This window comes from Echiichthys vipera (assembly GCF_963691815.1).
Source record: "Echiichthys vipera genome assembly, chromosome: 19".
Taxonomy (NCBI): Eukaryota; Metazoa; Chordata; class Actinopteri; order Perciformes; family Trachinidae; genus Echiichthys; species Echiichthys vipera.
The window spans coordinates 14,210,822-14,224,349 of NC_139844.1; the positions used below are offsets into that span (position 1 = coordinate 14,210,822).

Genomic DNA, 13,528 nt, shown 5'->3' on the forward strand with positions numbered 1-13,528 from the left:
GTGGAGAATTTCACCAATACCCGACGGCTTATGAGATGTTGCAAAGATAGCTGGCTTTAAACTTTTACAAATCAAATACTGAGGTAAAAAGGTAAAATAAACCTTAAATACAGAATATGAAATGCTGGCATCAATTTTCAGTTAAGACCTAGAGTTTGTATTCTTTTTCATCAAAACATAGTAGAGATGCTGTGCGCTGTGGGCATGGCAACCATGCTAGGGGAGAACTCAATTCAGTCTGGATGGGACCAACTTAGGAACTGAGAAAAATTGTACAGAGAGGGAAAAAGAATAAGTAGAAAGGAAAGCTGTTAGGAAATGGATTAAGTTAGAGAACATCCATCATCACAATTTACATCATAAAATCTTAGCTTAATTTCAGATACTACTTCAAGAGCCACCATATCAAAGTAAGGAAGGAGAACCTACTGTATTTCTGTGAACTTTATAATAAAGTATAATAAAGGCCTGCATGTTCATAACACAAACAAGTGGAACCAACAATAACAAAAAAGGCTATATTTGAGAACCAATATATTTGTGAGTCAGGGCAGACCATAGTTTTAAGTAACCGTCCAGTTTTACTTCAGGGTCAAATACTGGACTACTCGCAGCCAATAATTTGACTTACAGCTAAAAAATGTTAAAATGGAAAGCTTATCAATTTCCCACTTCAAAGTCAGTTTACTAGTAATGGGGAGTATTACACTGCTTGTGAAAAATTGAGAATTATGTATGTTCTGTAGAAAACACTGGCCAAAACAACCTTAGTGATGTCATCAGGGCTTCCCATCTTGGTGACTACAAATCTTAAAACAGAAAGCTTTTGCGACCAATGGGGAACCATTTGGTGTTTAGAATTCATGGGCTTTAAGCTCGATTTAACCCAGGGAATTACAGAAGCCAGCATTTTTGGTTTTTGACCAAGCCCCCACCACAGTGACTTCCTAGGTGATCTAATACGAAAGGGCCAAAAACTGCAGTTCCACAATAGAGCAATTTCTCAATAACCCCAATGTTAAACAGGCCATTTTCACAGCATAATTAAACCTATTTAAGGCCTGGTACAAAGAAACCATTCTAGTCTGTATGTTTAGGTCATATCTCCATGACAACACTGAGTGGGGTTTATTTTTTACGAGGTTAAAGTTAAGGAATAATTAGGGGCCCGACCTGTTGAGTGACAGCTAGCCACTGGCCCTCACTTCTTGAGGTATATGACAGCCAGATGCATCTTCCCCCCCAACGTCACATCAATTTTTGGTAAAAGGAAAAGGAGGAGGAGTCAAAGTCAGGCAAGATGGCCCCTACCGTAGGCGAGGATGACTGCATCAAGTTGAGAGAACAGACCCCGACGGGTATGCTACGTCCATTTTTTATACAGTCTATGCTTTTGACCCATACCAGGGAATGAATGTATTGCCGGGCTCTACGGCATTGATCATGACCTATTTTTAACACCTCTATTACACGTCTCACAAATCCAGAGAAGTGGAATGCGCAATTGCCCACGCGTTCTTTTAATGAAGCCATGGAATTGATTTCTGTGTTAGACGCTTCAGGATTTAATTATTGTTTATTTCACGAAGCGAGTCATGTCTTTCTTGTTTGGATTTTTCTTCCTTACATCAAAAAGGAGCCGTGACACATCTGACCTAGCTGTCAGACATTGAACAGCCAATTGCTTGTGGAATTTCCCTTGAAGAGCACAGGATCTTAATGTGATAGAAACATATGTACAAAATCAAACATTTCAACAAACAATAATAACAAAAAAATTTAAAAAAGGATATGTGGCAGCCTTGCCTTCCACAGCTGTAATTTAAGAGCTGAGAGAAAGATTTTAGTTTGCTCGACTATGCGTTTGTCTATTGGGTAGTCCAGAGTAGTGCACTACCTCTCTCTCCCAGACCACACTTTGTAACACCATGGAGATAAGGACTCATAGAGCACAAGTTCGAGTGTGTGTGTGTTTGTGTGTGTCAGAGAGAAAGAGAAACAGGACAATGTATTGCTTCCCTTTCCACAGACCTTGCTGTGAACCGTTTCTAAAAATTCAATATAGTACTGTTGAGCTTTTCTAAAGTAATTATCAATGCTTTAGGCAGCATAAATAGTCTGTCAAATCACCTCCATACTCTGGGTTTGTGTGGGAAATGTCTCAGATATGTTCAGTAAAATAAATCTATCTGCAAGGATCAATGCCACAAGTTGTCTGAGAAAATGTATTTTGTGAAATGGGCGAACTGGTCCGTTAACAAAAGATCCGAGGTGCTTTGTTGCAGCATTCTGCAGCTTTGTGGGCAGTCCTCATGACACTCCGACACTGTTTGTGAGTTGTTCAGATGGATCTGTTTGAGCAGCATGCATGACATCCTAGTCTGGGCTTTGGCTTGGCTCCAAACACTCCAGTGTTTGAAGTCTAATAGGCAGAAACTCAAATGTGCTCAAGGTCTTTCCCATTTCACAGCCAGGTTTTGTTGAGCGTATATGTGTCTGACCTGGAGATTTCCATTTGCAGAAACACATACTGCACAGACAGGAATGTTTTTGATATGCTAAAGAGGCCTCTCAGTTTACTATTGGAGATCACATCTTATTATTGTAAATGTATTTTAAAGCTCACAATCAGCGTTGTTAGTCGTTTCATCTGGTGTATTAGTAGAACAAGAATACAATCATCTTGGCCGGAAAAATAATCAATTATTTTAATTGACTCTAAAAGAGAGCATCAGTTGTGCAACTGAAAGATCATGCATACAGATGAACCTACTCAACCTAGTCAGAGGTGATTTCCTGTATGGCAGCAAACATATTTTAAGCTTACCAACGTTTTTATTTCACTGCAAATACCAAAAATGGTGTACAGTGCAACCCATATCAATGCATTGTAGACCAGTGGTTCATCATTCTCTTCAAAGCTCCTTCAATTACACTCAAATCCTCTTAATAACAAATGACAGACAAGACAATGGCCAGTCACAAATGCAGCATTTACCTAATCAAAGTTGACAATGCACAACTTGTAGTAATGCATGTAGTATGCCACTTAACCACAAAAAAAACTCCCAAATAGGATTGGGAAAGTTGCTTCTTAAACAAAAAAGAAGCAATTCGATGACGCCTATGCATCAAAAAATGTAACCCAAATAAATACCTTCAGAGTGCCTCTCTTTCTCCGCTGAGGACTGGGTAATACTCTTTAATGAGAGTTGAGACGGAGAGAACAGTGAAAGAGAAAGCAACTGTTTTAGAACAGAGTGAGCGGGGAGAGGATTATACCGTATGCTAGGTAAGGAGACTGATAATGGAAACAAATGTGGCGTAGCGTGTCTCTGCAGTCACAGGACCAATAACACTGACAGATATTCCATAACCTTTAGCCTTGTCTCAATGAGGTTGATTCTCGAGGTAAATAAGTAGCATCGCTGCGCAATGAAGCAAAGTGTTGCTGATGTTGTCTTCTGGCCCAGTCAACCGGAAACAGTTAACAGAGGGAGTTATTTGCATCTTACAGATAACTGTGACTGGGACCATAAGTACGACATTACCAACACATGAAAGTGTTGTTGTAATATCCTATCAAGCATTTAATATTACAGGAACAACTTGAGAATTCATAGGAGAGTGGGGTAAATTAGCAATTCTCTATAAATGGAAATTGTGCTAAAAGACTCACTTTTAATAATTCTTATGTAGTTTGGTAACTCAGGACTGCGGAAGCAACAAAAAAAGACGCATTTTGGTCTAACATTGGAGTTGAACTATTCAGGGATCACTTTGCGATAAGCCTGGACAGGACTGATGATTACAGTGAGCTACTGTATAAATCTTCCAATACAGCATTTCAAGACAGACTTTAGCGTCTTTAAATACATTAAAATATTGTATACTATTATTAAACCACCGTTCACTAGTACTGGTACTTTTCTGTGATATTTGTAATTGTTGGTTGTATTAAATTTCTAAGCAGTTTTTCCAGAGGAATTTTCTCAAGAGAACTGATCCAATTATACCTAGGTTAATATGATTCCTTATCAGTTTATTATTCATGTCTTGAATTGTTTGTTTGCATGTGGCCACATTTTGACATCTTTGCCTGGTGAAGCTCAGATGAATGAGGAGAAGCCGCTGCTGCTGGATGCATTGACACAGCCCTCTGTATTGGATACATTTGGCACCCTCAGTCGGTCAGTCAGGTAGTGTTAAAACAAGACATTAAGTGGTATAGTTTGAGTAATACAGCGAACTGACGACTTTCAAAAATAAAGTAGTGTTACCACAAAAATGTTGAGGGATAAATTACAACTATGAAGTCATTATTACATGAGTAAGATGTCATGAGGCAGTTATTATGATTACTATAGAGATTTAAAAATATGCAAACCATAGTATTGCTTACACTAATGTAAAATGTTTCTGGGTGCTTGTCAAGCATCACAGGTGTGCCAGTACTGTCACTGTGTGACTATGAATCTGCTCCACTGCACAGTGAGTCATAAACACCTGAAAATTACAGAGAGGACGAGATGACTAAAAAGGGCTAGTGATGAACAATGACAGGAGACCCAGTCACATAACGACTCTTAAAAAAGAGACAGCACAAAAAAGTTGAAGAGAAAATGGTGTGTGAGTGTGTGTGTGTGTGTGTGTGTGTGTGTGTGTGTGTGTGTGTGTGTGTTTGTTGGGGCGGGGGGGGGGGGGTTATGTGAAAATATGCTTTTTGGAACTGGTTATTTTTTAAACAATTGCAAGTAAGTTTGTGTTCAGTATTAATCAGCCGGTATTATAGTTGAAGAGTACAGATGTGTTTCCCAGGCCTGTGTTTAGTGGATATCAGCACCTTACAATCACAGATAAGTTCTTTAATGACAGAAGTATGTAGGCAAGGGGAAAAAAACGTTTCTTTTTTTATTACAGAGTCTTTGACAATTATACACCTGTTTCCCCAGACAGACATCATTACCAAACAGACTGGTGAGTCAAGTCAAGTCACGTCATGTTTTTTCTAAATCCAGACAGCAGCAACAGTTTGAGACCCAGCTCAAGCTCTCTAAAGAGAAAGTGAAGAGGAACCAAAATCATTTGTACACAAAGGAAATAATGAAAGGAACCTCTCAAAACGAAACTCAACAAGATATCCCCCTTCTTGGATGGCTGGGGGTGCAATAGAAGCAGTAGGTTGGAAAATGGCAATTACAAATAAACGGAAAGAGAGAGAGACTCAAACTTTGACAGCATGTCCTCTCAAACACCTGCTGCCAAGATGCTGCTGGGCATAGGTGTGACCGGCAAGATATATACTGTATGTGTGCGTGTGCGTGCATGCGTGCATGTAGAGTGGGTGTAGAGCCACTGCAGGTAACACAGAGCCTGAGGACCAAAAAAGATGGGAAAAATCCAGCTTATGACTCAGGCATTCAGTGTGTCTCTCTGTCTCACACAAACAAAGGACACAGATGATAAGGCCTGTTGCATCACATTATTTTCCATTACTTTCCCAGGCTCAGTGGCATTAGTTTGACAGTTTTCAGTTTGTTTAAACTTTGTATTGGAAGTAGAGTGGAGAGATATGTTAAAATTTTCCACCGGGCCACCATCAGCCCAGGCACCGGCAATTGCCAATACATTCCCCCCGGACACACCCCTGATGTGTTCGAGCTGCAAGTTTCTCACACTCATAAATAAGCAAAATAAACTCAAACTTTTGAGGAAAGACATTCTTACACATATTTTCCTTATGAAACAGTAAAATACGACCATATACCTCTTGAATATTTCTTTCTTTCACTGATGTTAAGTTATATGGACTTAATTGCTTTCATCATAAAACACACTTCATTCAAACCAGACAGAAACAAAATTAAACTCACCAAAACCTTAGTTGGTCGGTTCACTGTTCGAATAATCACTAACTGTGGTTCGGTTGAAATAAACCCTTAAATCACAGAGTAAGATGTGAAAAGAAACAGCAAAGCTACCAGACTCCACTGAAGAAAAAAGTTATTTTAACTTTGCGTATCATCGTAAAAAAATGGCTCGTTCCTCCAAGGGAGCCCAGTAAATGAGCAAAGTTAAGTCATAATAATGGACCCCCCCAAAAAAAGAAGCCAAATAGCCGATAAATTCATCCAAGCATAAAACTCTTCTGTCCTATTCAAACTTCAGTGAATATAAACCATGCAGAATGTTTCAGGTGGCAATGATAATTACAAATTGCAGATCACAAATACATCAGCAATGACTGCTCTTTACCAACATAGTCCCGAAAGCAAACATTTTAAACGAACTGAATGTATCTGAAACCTCTTTAGTGTCAAAACGTAAATGTAGTCGGCCCTTAAACGCTACACAGCTATTCAAAAGCCACACAGCTTTTCATCTTGTCTGAGGGTAGATGAGGGAATGGTAGGCCAAGACACAGGAGGGAGGGAAGATAAGGAGAGGGAAGATAAGGAGAAAAATAAATAAATCAAACATTATTCTCTTTGAAAGTTGCCAGGCAGCAGGCAGTCCAATGTGTTGGAGTTTCGGCTCAGAGCATTTCAAAGTGAAATTGTGATTGTGTGGAAAGATTGCTTTGCTGTTTTTGTTTCGTCCGCAGAGCTCGGCAGTGGGGAGTGGTCTCCTCTCTGGCTCATGGAAACGTAAAAGGGGCTTTTGGGATTCTCTGAAGTCTGCTGAAGTGTTGTCTTTTTCTTTTGGGTGTAAAATTGTGAAGGTGTTCTACCTCCCCAGCCTCAGACATTTGACCATAAGTGATTAGAGAAGAGTCTGTGTGTAGGTCTTGTGAAAATAGTTTAAATATCAATTTAAGAAGCCCTAAAACAAAAATGCCTCTTAATACTCAGCAGTGACTGTAACAAATAACGTGGATTATTTTCATTTTGAACATTTCATTTTCATTTTGATCCATTTGGTCTGATTACATTTGGAAAGTCACACGATCAATCAATTTATTCTCCATTAAAGTAAGCTGGAGCGCTAAACTGGAAGTATCCAGTGGAAGTCCCTAGTCCCCCTGCTCTAAGTGCCCAACAGTGTTAAAGTAGTGCAGATCATCCGGGAATTTTTGATTCGAAAGTTGATTCATGTCATGCAACAGTGAGCAACTTTCATAGGACTGACAAGGGCTCCACCTTGTTTGATGGATCTAGTTCTCTTTTTACATCCATGATATGAGCGCTCTGTTTCACACCTCCATTTAAACAGCAGTTTTTGTCTCATTAGCCAAAGAGATGTTTTTTAGCACTCAGTCACAGATGTGGAACCTCTCATTTCCATATTAGGAACCAATTTCGCCATGACTCCATTGACATTTTTATTATGACTCATGATTTATTGAAATCCTATTTCTTGCATTCTACCAAATCTAGCATATCCACATGTTAAAAAAAATGCTAAATATTCTTACCTGAAAAAACAGCTCTCCTTTGACTGTGGGTGTCTGGATCTCTTGTACACACAAAGCACCTAAAATGAGAAGAAGAAAAACAGTTGAATGCAGCTAGATCAACATCAAACTCTTTAATCTTTGCGAAATAAGTATTTTATTCTGAATCGTAAGAGTGTGACGATGCAGAGTTTCCTTAAGTGTAATGCAAGTTGAAGATGTTTTTAAAACACTTACACAATGGCAAATTACTTTAAGGAATGACAGTCCATAGGTTGTGCGTGTAATGTTGGTGCAAAGAGAGAGGGGGCAGGTATGACGGTGAGTATAAAGTTAGCAGTAGCAGTAGAGCTGTGAACATAACAGTTTGGGCTATTCCTTGAGAAAGTGCCTCAAAACCCAAGCCTTCTCAACTTCCTACCCCTTCTACTTACTGTAGTTCCCACTACAGTAGGTGTCTCCAGGTCCACATTTTGCTACGATAACATACACACACTAGGGATGCCACGAGAACTGATACTTACAATACCTTTCGATTCGAAAATAAAGAAACACGGATGATGCCTATAACTAACACCCACACACACAGATTCACAAGGTGAACACAAACCATGTGTTGCTGCCACGGTTATAATACAGATTTAAAATCGCAACAACAAAAACTTTCAGTGTCTTCTATGTATAGATCTTTTTTTTTTTTTTTTTAAATACACCTGCCCTGACATTAACGGTCTTTACCTCTCTTGCCAGCCTGTTAGATAGAGAATGTACAGATTTCAATGATTTGATCTGCTGTTTGTTCAAGCAGCCTTCACGCCATCGCTCTGGATTAACGGCTATGATGATCCCTCCTTCTATGGGGAAAACAAGAGATAGCAGTGATAGGACATGGAAGGGGGGGCGGGGAGCAGGACAGGGATTTAGAGGAGAGTGTGACTGAGGATAAGTGCCACTTTTCAGGTCAAGAGTGTGCATCAATGACACAAATAGCTACGGCCTTCCTACACCTCCTACGTGCAAGCATGTGTGCCAATGTTTGTTCCAACAGCAAAACAGCTGATATAGACTGGTTAATACACCAGCACATTAGAATATACACAGCAAGATGTAGTTTATCACAGCATTACATGTGTGACTGCTCCTTCTGTTCAGCAACGTAGTTTGACCTAAGGCCACAAACCATTTCCACAGCAAGACAACAATATCACCCCCCCCCCACACACACACACACACACACACACACAACACACAATTCCTTGCCTTCCTCCTATTGTGTCTCAGGGGTCCAACACTCAGTTTCCCTTCCTTTATACCTCCATAATAAAATTAGATGTTTTTCTAGTCGTTACATCAGGTTTAAACAAATAAATTCATAAAGTGAAGATCAAGTACACATGAAATACAGGCAAATGTTATTTTCCAAATACAGTATTGACAGCACATACTACTTGTTCCTGTTATTGTGGAAATGCCAGTTTAATCCATATTGAACAAAACTTTTAATTACTGTTGATCCATATCCAAACAAAACTATCTTGGTTGTGCAGGCTATGAATCAGGCCCATACAGGCAATTGCCCCTCATGATAGGCTGATTTATTATCTATGGCAAGCAGAGATGCTTTTGGGTTGGTTGGTTGGTTGGTTGGTTGGTAGATGGATATTGTGATTTTTCCCTGCAGGCTGATCTGTTATTTATAAAATGATAATAGTGACTATGTTACCTTGAAATACAGTAGACCGCCATGCTCATACAAATATCTTTGCTGTTTCCGTTGTATTGAGATGGTAGAATATTGTCTCGTGTAGATTGTTATGTTCTATGTCATTCTGCTGAGGACACTAACTAACAACCACATTTAATTCAGTCTTTACATCCATCCATGAGTCAGAAAAAAAATGGAAGGATGAGGCACAATTGAAGTTTAAACGACCCCTTTACCCACAAAACCAGGAGGCCTGCCAAGAAAAAATGCATTCACTGAAATGTGAGGTTTACATCCCTGGTCAGATTTAGCCAAAAACTGTAGGGATGACACGCTACGATACAATGTTCTAGTCTCAGCAATACTGTTAAGCAATACTGCTAATTGGCCTGACTGGAACTGTATTAAGGTCAAATTTTGAAACATTGATAAGTCTGCTGCTCCACTTACTAATTGTATTTAAACTGCAGGTATGACGCATCTCATTACTAACCGGCCCAAGGGTTGCTTACTTCTTGGTGCCTGCTGCTCAGTTTTCTGAGAACATGGATTTATTCGTTTTGATTTTTTTTAAATATGTGGTGGAAAAACAGAGGTTGTAGTGTTGTTTTTGCTGCGTTGCATTACAACAAAATCTCGTCAAAGAGCTGTTTGTTTGGATTTGGATTTTCTATTGAAGTTCTGAATGTAGAGCTCTTGTTTACTGCCTTTTAAGCTATGCTACATACATACTCCCTGCCTTTTACATGAACTGGCTGCAATATCAATCGCTACTGTTTATCCGTAAACAAGTGTGCTGTATATTTAATTATGAAGATAACACTGATTATTACAGTAGCATGAACTGCAGTATCTGAACTTAACCCAAAAGGGACACAAAGGCTAAGGAGCTAATCTGAGAAACAGTTATTTGAATCTCTGCATTGCAAGCTTGACATGCATGTTGTCTGAAACACTTTGGCACTTGCTGACATTTACTGCAGAATGCATGCTCTCACACATTGTTCACTCTTGGGTGTCTCCATAAGACGATAAATAAGTAAACAGTGGAGGACACACACATGCACTCAGACACACAGACTTCACAAGGGTCCTATCTGAGAGGTCCCAATCCATTTACTGTAGCTCTCCCATGCCTAAAAATAAGCAACTGAAACTAACAAAGCTGCAGGTATCATTTGAAAGTTACTGCTCCTCAGACTCTGAGGGATTTGGCAGTAGATGCATGGTGTGTAATAGTGATGCACTACTTCAATACTCAATTCACTACAATCAATACAATAATAGTATTGGTATCAGGGTTATTTTTCCCACTACTACTGACTAGAGCTGTAGTGAGGTAGCATTTTTCAAAAAAATATATATCAGGTGAAATCTGGCTTCATATAAAAACTAACCCATTAATCTGTCTGTGTCCATTCAATGACATTCAATAGAGCAAAATGTCATTAAAATAGTAAAACACATTTTAGGCGAATGGCTCAGTCAGCTGTGTTCAGACAGCAGCAATGATGCCGCTTGCTCTTCTGCAAGTGCCACCTCCGCACCACCAACAAGAACCCTCTAATCTGTGCCAATCAGATGATGCTAAACAGCCATTTGTTGTTGAATTGGGCATCAGTACACGCCCCCTCCTCAATTCAACAGCCACTGCAGACCCCAGCAAAACGCTGGCAACGTAGGAAAAGCAGGCGCAGCAGTGATGGTGACAGAAATAGCAGAGTGGTGAATAATAGAGAAAAAGAACTGTGGTGTAATTAACATGGTGGCTCGGGGCTTATGTACTGTAGAGAGATAAAGAAAAGAAGAGAAAAGAGGGCTCTAAGAGAGACGATGGAGAAGAAATATGCAAGAAATTAAATTAGTCTAAGAGTGGTGAATTTACGAAAGGAACATTTTGTAAGAAAAATGAGAAGCAAACACAACAGAGGACTAAGTGAGAGAGCAAACCAAACTACAGCCCTGTCCTCAAAAGATCTAAAGAGTGATTAAAATCCTCTTAACAGGCAGTATTTTTATCACACTCCAATTATATGGTTAGATACGAGGACTATTCCCTCTGCAAATAAACATACATATACAGTAGAAATACATATTTCACTGGAGCAAGTACATCTCAACATTTAGCTCTGTTTCAATTATGTAAGGCAAAGTTTGCTTTAACTGGTAACACAGGGGTACATAGTATATTCATCCATATGAAACAGGTCCACAAAGTAAATGAGGATTTCTTGTTATCCATTGCCTCATAGCACAGGTGAATTCTTAAACCACAGAGAGAAAGCTATGGATTACAGCCATCAGAAAAGAGCTGCAGATTTCCAAAATGGCGCTGCAGTGCGTGGGCTGGAACAGCACTGCAGTAAGGAGAGGAGTGAGTAGCACTGAGAACTGAAAGCAGCTCAGTCTTCAATACGTATGTGTGGCTTCTATGCAAGAAGACAGGAGGAGGATAGACAAACATATAGATACATGAACAGCAGTGGAGAAATGACAGGCATGAAAACAAGTAAGGAAGGAAATATGAATGAGGCCACGGAGGAATCCTAGCGTAGACCTACATGCGCATTAAGCAGATTAAATTTAGAAGTGCATCATTGTCTCTCCATGTCAGCCCTCTATCCACGAATTAAAAAAATTTAAAAAAGCATTTCTCACCGTAAAAACGCACTCGAAAGTGGATACATCTTAAAACATTGTGTATTGTACAAAGAAAAACCAAGCTTTCACAAAACAATGTTGCAAAGATGGGCTGCGTTGCATTTCAAGTTAAGAGGAACTTTCCCTCACCTCTAACCTTTCCTGTGATCTCTCATTTTAAAATGTCAATATAGCTAATCAGAACATTACAATAATGAAATAATAATTTTATAAGCACTACAATAGTACAATTTGAGAATGATTGCTGGTTAGCATGTCGTGTTTATAAGCTGCCATTCAATCCCAATGCCATACTAGTTTCCTCAGAACTAGGAGCTCGACATATACGTCAAAAAGTTACAGCTAATTTTGCCCAGTCAATTTACATTATAAACTATGCTTGTGAACAGGATAAGGTCAAGCCCTTTGTCTTAAATTACAAGATATGTCAGCAAATGGATGCCTTTTCATCAGAGGAGAAAGACAAAAAAATTGGTTAAACTAAAATTAAAGTGGCTGTTTATACCTTACAGTAAGGTGTGGATAAAGTAAAAGTTTAATACACATGACTGCGATGTGCAGTGAATATATAGTAAGGAAACCCTGTTCCTTCCTGTTGCTTTCCGACACATGGCAGTGCAAGCCTTTGCTTTAGCCAAGAAAGCCAGCTCACATTCCAGCAGGAAACACATCACAGCCACTTCCTGCTTCCCGTGAGGAAGTGACAGGTCAGACAGGGAATGGGGTGAGTCAGTCACATTCATGACTGAAGTCTGGAGAGTGACTTTCAAGAAAAAAAAAAAAAAAAACACTTACAAACTGGTTCTACAAGAGCTCAATAAACACCAGATTATCTGCTTAAGTGTTACGGTGTGTTAACACTGCTCTCCTGGTTTTACAACACATGCCCTGTTTCCATTAGAACCACCTGCAGCTGCCACTATTCGTAAATTATACAACTGCAACTCAGAGAGGCTCAAGCACAAGGTCTCCATACTGTGCAGACTCTTTGATCAAGGCTTTACTGTGGTGAACATTTCCATAGTTGTTTTTTTTTTTATTATTCCTGCTACTTGTGAATACTGTTGACAGTTACCTGCAAGCTCACCACATGTATGCTTAACTTCAAGGTTTACATTTTTATTTTATTAAAAATGGGTTCCTAATGCATGTTTTACTGCCATAACAGCCATAATAATAATAATAATAATAAAAAAAAAAAAACTGTAAAAGCTCTGCAAACTGCACAAAACGGGACCAAAACAAAAGGTTCAATATTTCCTCTACTTTTCTTCTTTTTGTGCTTAACACTCATTGATTACTGAAATAATTATGTAATACATTTTTAAACACCACCGCAGGGTTCTCCCTAAAGAATGTAACAGTGATTTTGCACAAATTAAATCCCACACTTCACACACAAGTATTGAAAAATTCATTCATTATTGCTAGATTAACGGCAAAAAAACGATTTACCTGAATGCATCTTAACTTTAGTCTGATGTTACTTAAGTTAAAGGTTGTTGGGTAACACTAACTGCATTTTCAGTTTATTGTATTTTTGTATTGTATTTTAAGTTACAGGACTGGTAGTCTATTTGTTCTCTGCAGTCTGGGATGAATGAGTGATATTTACTCCAAGGTTTTAGAGTAATACTGGGGGTCTAGTGGTGCAATAATAGAAAGGCAAATAGTTTTTGTTCTCCCAGCTTGCAGCCCAGGAACATCAACACCGGCTGTCGTGTGGCGTGGTAGTGGACAGACAGCTAATGTAGACTACATTTCATTCT

At 39.1% G+C, this 13,528-nt stretch overlaps 1 protein-coding gene across 2 annotated transcripts in view; it reads right to left on the bottom strand.

Annotated features, from left to right (window-relative positions):
• The window catches only part of sipa1l1 (signal-induced proliferation-associated 1 like 1), a 73,217-nt gene that overhangs the window by 33,670 nt on the left and 26,019 nt on the right, over nucleotides 1–13,528 (bottom strand). For both annotated transcript variants that reach the window (XM_083933877.1, XM_083933876.1), the window contains exon 2: nucleotides 7,415–7,473. The gene's annotated coding sequence lies outside the window, so the exon portion shown is untranslated. The remainder of the gene's footprint in view (nucleotides 1–7,414; nucleotides 7,474–13,528) is intronic.